The sequence below is a fragment of the Hyaena hyaena genome, unplaced genomic scaffold (genome assembly GCF_003009895.1).
Source record: "Hyaena hyaena isolate Hyena2069 unplaced genomic scaffold, ASM300989v1 scaffold_296, whole genome shotgun sequence".
Lineage (NCBI taxonomy): Eukaryota > Metazoa > Chordata > Mammalia > Carnivora > Hyaenidae > Hyaena > Hyaena hyaena.
The window spans coordinates 1,243,853-1,250,162 of NW_024080931.1; positions in this window are offsets into that span (position 1 = coordinate 1,243,853).

The following is a 6,310-nucleotide window of genomic DNA, read 5'->3' on the forward strand; positions in this document are numbered from 1 at the left end:
GGCAGGGAGGAGGGGAGAAGAGTCCAGGCGTTCTAGTGTCACAAAAGCAATAAAAAACAAGATTTTCCAAAATGAAAGGAAAAAAACAAAAAACTCAAAAAAACACAAAAAAAAGACAACCAACCACAAATAGAAGTCTTGGCACTTTGTAACAGAACGGGTACTACACTTTATCTTAATTCTTAATTTAAAAACATGTTTACAAGTTGCAACCAACTTCTATGAAAAGTCGAAAAGACAAAAAAAAATAAAAATAAAAAATACAAGAGAGCGAGCGAGCGAGAGAGAGCGAGAGAGAGAGAGCAAAAAGAAATTCCTAAAAGTCAATTTATTTTTGTACAAAATAATAAAAAAAAAAACCCACCGCAGATGCAGAATCCACTTGTGTTCCCCGAGGTGAGAAGGGGTCAGGAAGCCCCGGGCGAGGTCTTCTGAGGTTTTCTTCGTGCTTCGCCCCGGGGGCTTGCCTTGCAGGCAGGACCGTGGGGTTTTTGTGTTTCTGCCGTGTCCCCCCCCCCGCCCCCCCCATTCTGTCCCGTTTTGGTTCTGATTCGGAGGTGTCTCATCACCCGCCAGCCATACGATGGCCACCCGTGTCTGCGGGGACCCTCCTTACTGACTCCCCAGCTCAGGGATGGGCCCGAGAGAGGGCTGGCCTTCCAACCAGCCAGAGCAATCCAGTCCCCCCCACGCCCCGCCGCCCCCTGCCCTCGCCCCTCGCCCACTTCGGGGCTCCCCGCCCTCCGGCGTGGCCGCCCTTCCTTGTGGCCACCAAGGAGCCGCCGTCTGGGACATGCCATCCCCGCCGAGGTGGGTGGCGGGGCCCCGCCTCCAGGGCCTTATACCCCCCCCCAGGCACCCCCTCTTTTTATTCAAAGGCACTGACTGTAATCTGGGGGCCGGCACCTGCCTCCCCCCAGCCTCTGGCTCCCCAAAGGCCCGGTGTTGACCGAGCCACAGGCCACGGACGGGGGCCAGGGCTGGGGAGACCATGTTGCCAGAGGCCAGGGCACCCTCCCCCCGACGCCCTCTCGCATATGCAATGCCTAGCGTGGGACCCTGTAAATAGACGCTCTGCCAAGCCGAGACCCTTCCCCCATCAAAGCCCAAGGTTAGGGGTGCCCCTGTCCCCCCCCCCAGCTGCTGGCCGGTGTCCCCGTGCCCCTTTGCTCTGTGACGGACCCCGTCGTCTTGTCTTTTTTTTTTTTTTTTTTAAAGGGAAGCTTTTTAAGAAGGCAACTTTCATCATTGTTTCTACAGGATACTATTCATCACCCCTTCCCCCCCCCAGCCCGTCAGCCCCCCAAATGTCTCAGGACCCCCCTCCTGAGGGGGGGTGGCAGGGGAGCCCAGGGCCGGGTGGCCTCCCTCACACCCCGGTGTCATGGAGTTCGGAGGCCAAGCAGAGAGCTCGAGCGCCCAGGCCAGGGACCCCACCCCCCCACCCCACCCCGGCTGAGAGGTTCCCTGAGGGGACAGACCTCTCCCCTACCTGCGCCCCCCCACCATACACCCCTTCGCAATAAAACCAACTGAAAAATTACAGCTGTCGTCCTGGCCAGTGGGGGCGGCTGGACGGGGGGTGGGGGACAAGGCCTCTGGGACTCTGGCGGGGGCAAGGGCCGAATCCCCGCCGAGCACACTTTTAACAGACTTCCTCGGGAATTGCACTAAACCCCTGCCCCTAGCTCTGAGCTCCGCTTCTGATCACCCTGTCCCCCACTCCGCCTTAACCCCTGGCCCGCCCGCCCGTCCCAGGGGCCGCAGCGTCCGCATGGGCCCAGCGCCGGGACCCCGGCCCCTGACCCCGCGCAATCACATACTGTACATAGACGTGGATCGATTTTATTTTTATTCTTTAAATTAAGGTCGTGATCAAGTGTTGCCAAAGATACTGCTGAGTTCTCGCGTTTCAGGAAACAAACAAACAAAAAAAAGTGTTTGAGGGGGAGCGTGCTGACTGGTCAGAAGGGACACAGCAAAACGTTTTTTTGTTTGGTTGTTTGGGGTTTTTTTTTTGTGTTTTCTTTTTTTGGGGTGTTTTTTTTTTTTAACTGCCTGGTACAAAAAAAAAAAAAAAGAAAAGAAAAACAAAGCGAAATTGTTATTTCCATCATCTTGGTGAAGTTGCGTGGATGTGCGTGTGTGCGTGTGTGCGAGAGTGAGGTCCGAGCCAGGGGCTCCGAGCAGGGTTGAGGGGGAGCTCCGGGGTGTGCTGCGGGGTGTGTGTGTGCGCCGGAGGGCTCCCACTCATACCCGCCCCCACCCCGGAGCAGTCACCTGGCCTGTGGGACCTGGGAGAGAGAGGCTAACACCCTTGCTACCGCTCCCTGCCTAGCCCCCGACCCCAACCCTGACCCTGCCTTTTGAGATTGAGAAAAAAAAAAAAAAAAAAGGCAAAAAAAACCTACAAAACAAAAAAAACCCCTTAAAACCCAGTGAATGTAAAGTTCCGGACCAGGCCCAGCCTGGCACGGGTGTGGGCCTGCGCCTAGCCGGGCTCCAGCAGGCCATACCAAAGTCGGCCCCCACTTGGGTGGCTTGCCCAGGAGACTCCATGTGGCCATCTCATCTTGTCACCGTTTGTACCTGGCTGTCCCTATGCTTCCTTCTGGGTTGGGGGGAGGGGCGGGTCTCAGGTGGGAGGGGAGGGTCCCCAGCCCCTTCCAGGGCCTTCTGGGGAGTCTTTGCACTACTGAGACCCATCGACGGTGGCGGGAGCCAAGGGGGAGCAGCGTCGGACATGTCGCACGTGGTGGGGTCGAGGCTGGGGCTGGGGTGGCCCCCCCAGGACCGAGGCAGTCCAGGCAGCCGGGATTGTAGGAGGCAGACAGAGTGAAAGGAAAAGCAGGACAAAAAATTTAAAACCAACAAAAAAAAAAAAAGCAAAAATCCTATTTTTTGAGAAAGAAAGATATTTATATTTGCAATTTTATTTTAAAAAATTATTTAAGCTGAGGAAGCAGCCTTCCTGGTGGAGGGCGGCTGGCACAGGACGGGTCAGGGCCCGGGGGCTCGGGCGCCCCAGGAGCCATAACTTCAGAGTTCAGACTAGCTCGCGCTAAGTACATAGATTTAGACAGGGGGTGGGCGAGCAGGGCCAGGAGGTGGAGGGGCTGGGGAGATTCCTCTCCTGATGCCGGGGCTGCCTGGAGGCCGTGGCCAGGGTTCCTGAGGCCCAGGGGTCCCCCCCCCGCCCCTCCCAGGCCCAGATTCGAGGTGCCTTGGACTTTGGGGGGCCGGGCCTGGTGAATGGGGTGGGGGGGCAGGGGCGGTGCCCAGGGGCACAGAGCACAGAGCAGACATTCCATAGACTGTATTTGAGAGTCTTTATAAAGTGTGGGAGATTTAAAAAAAATCAATTGATAAAAATGCACTTTTGGGGGAGGGGGGAGAAGCTTTAAAAGTAATAAAAACAAAAAGACAAAAGATGAAAAACCAGACAAAAAAAATCATTTTTCTTGTACATAAAAAAACCACTAAACGCAGCCTGTTACGACCGCTGCTGCCTCATTTGCCTGATTTTGACGTTCTTTGTGTTTCGTGTCGGGGAGGTGGGGGGGCAGGGGACGGTGGGTGGGAGCTTGGGGGCCCCCTTCCCTGAGGGTATGGCCTCACGCACCCACACCAGCAGGGGCCCCTGCGGTGACCTGGCCTCTGGGCTCTTGGGGCAGGTGGGTGTCTCCTGCATGGCAGGCCCAGGGTCAGGGTCCCCACCGAGGCGGCGACCCACAGCCGCGCCGGGAAGGGGGCCGGGGGTGGGCAGGGAGAAGTGGCTGGACGGGCAGCTCCAGGGTTTCTGGAGGGGCTGGCTGGGGAACCCCAAGTCTGTTAACCCCCCACCCAGTGCGGCCCCACGACACAGAGCTGGCTGCTCCCCAGGCACCCCCAGGAGGAAGTGGGGCCAAGCCCACCCACGGATGAAGGACCCTGGACTGCAGCCCCCACGTCTGGGTTGGGGTTCCCAAACAGCCACTTTCAGGGCCCTGGAGAGAGCCCCTCCCTTCTGCTCCCCAGCTGGGGTCGGGCCAGCAGGGCCCAGGCTGTGGGGGGGGGGGGTAGGCGTGGGTGACAGACAGGACCGAAGGGCCCTGGCCTGGGAGAGCACTGGAGGGGGCATGGCGGGGGGACACAGGGCGACGGCTCCAGGGGTCACGTGGCTGCACACGTGGAGCGGGAACCTAGGCCTCCGGCTCGGCTGAGCGAGCGCGGGGCCAGCAGGGGGCTGGGACGGCCACCGGCCCCACGAGGGCCTGTCACACGTGCCCCAAGTCCACTGGGAGAGGCTTGTTTTTAATTGAAAGTGTTCACACAGGTCTCCCCGCTGAAACCAGAGGCTTTAGCACATTCCAGGAACTATGGAACCATCACCTCATCTAGCTCCGGAACATTCTATGACCCCCAGAAGCCCCATCCCCCATTAGCAGTCACTGCCACATTCCCCCCCGAACCCCCTTCCTGTCCATGGAGGAGCCTGTTCTGGACGCATCACACACATGTGGCCTCTCGTGTCTGGTTCCCTCCCCTAGCGTCGTGTGTTCGGGGTCTGTCTGGGGGTGGCGGGTGTGGGCGCCTCGCTCCTGCTCGTGGCCAGATCCCGTGTCTGCGCGTGGAGTGCGCGTTTCCCTACCTGCTGGCCGCAGGTGGACGCTGGGCGTTTCCTCCTTTGAGCTGCAGTGCAGGTGCATGTCCGAGTTCCCGTGACAGCCTGTCCCCTTTACCTCCGGGTGGGTGCCGAGGACGGGGCCGGCACGGCTGTCAGCTGGTCACTCGGTGTCTGGCCTCGGGAGGGCCTGCCGTCCCGTCTTCCGGAGCGGCTGCCCCACTCTCCACGCCCACGAGCCTCGCGGCTGCGGTCTGCATCTCCCCGGTGACCAGTGAGGAGGCCGAGCACCTTTCTACGAGCCTGCTGGCCACTTGCCACCCAGGCGGGCAGGGACAGTTCTGGGGGCTGGCGGCTCCGGCTCGGCTCCTCCCCCAACCGACCACGCGGTCAGATGCCAGGCCCAGCAGGTCGAAGCGAAACCCTCCTCGCTGGACGAATGTCACGCCGTGGATCCTGAACATGACGCGGTGGAAGGGGGCGGTCGACGCAGAGGTTTTGTTCTCCGCTGCCCTCGCCCCCAGCCATCGCCCCAACACACAGAGAAGACGCCTCAGTGGCTTCACCTTGACCTTTTTTATTTGTGTTTTTTAAAAACAATTAAATTAGAATACAAATATTAGAAAACTGTGGCCCTCAGCGGCCGGTGCAGACGGAGGGGGCCGCGCTGCACAGCCGAGTTTATACAGTAAAACTGAATTTGCCCTCGGCCAGATTGATGTCCCTTTCTTCTTTAGACCTGAAATGATATTGCTTCCTGACTACAAGAGTTCTGTTTATACAAAGGAAATTATTCTGGGGCTGGGGCTGGGCAGCAAGGAAGAAAAGAAGCAAAGACAGAACAGGGCAGAGGCGGTGGGAGAACCACGCGTGGCCTCCAGGGGACCGGGACACCGGGCGGGAGGCCGGGCGTCCCCGGGGGCCCTTGGCCCGGCCCTGTTGGAAGACGAGAGTGAGGCTCCCGCGGGAGGCGGGCCCGGCGGGCCTCTACCCGTCAGAAAGCCCAAGAGCAAGAAAGGGGAGGGGAGGAGCCACCCCAAGTGGAGAGGGCGGGGCTGGGGTCCCTGCTGCCCCGGGGGGAGTGGCCGGCCGCCGCCCCGCCCCGCCCCGCCGAGGAGGGGCCTGGTGGCGGCATCTGCGGACATCTGCGCTGTTCCGTAGGGAAGTTAACCTGAATTGGAGTTACCGAGGTAGCTGGCTAGAAAACGGAGACCCCCCCACGCCACACGCCGCCGCACCCTGGGGCCCCCGCCTTCCACAGGGGGTCCTGGCCACATGCTGGGTCTTCAAAATACCAAGTTATTGCACTTTCAAAAAATACAACACATCTGTGGCTAAACCCTCCCTGGCCCCCCCCAAACCCCACCCCACCCCTCTCCCTGCGCCCCCCGCCCCCCTCCCAGCCCCAACCCACTCCATGGCTTCTTGGCTAAAATGCTCCCTGCTCGGCGGTGCGCTCCAGGGTCTCTGGGCGAGAGAACGTGTTTGCAGAGAAAAAAAAGCAAAGGAACAAGACGAATGTCAAAGTTGCGGCTGCCGCCAGGGGCAGGGGCAGGCGCCCGTCGGTGTCCCCCGCTGCCCCCCACCCCACGCGGCCCGGCCCCCTGCACCAGCTGGAATGGTCACTGGGAGAGGCGGGGCGGGGTGTCCCGGGGCTCGGGCTCCGGCCGGGAAGCAGCTCGCGTGGGTGGCTTGCCTCGTTTTTTA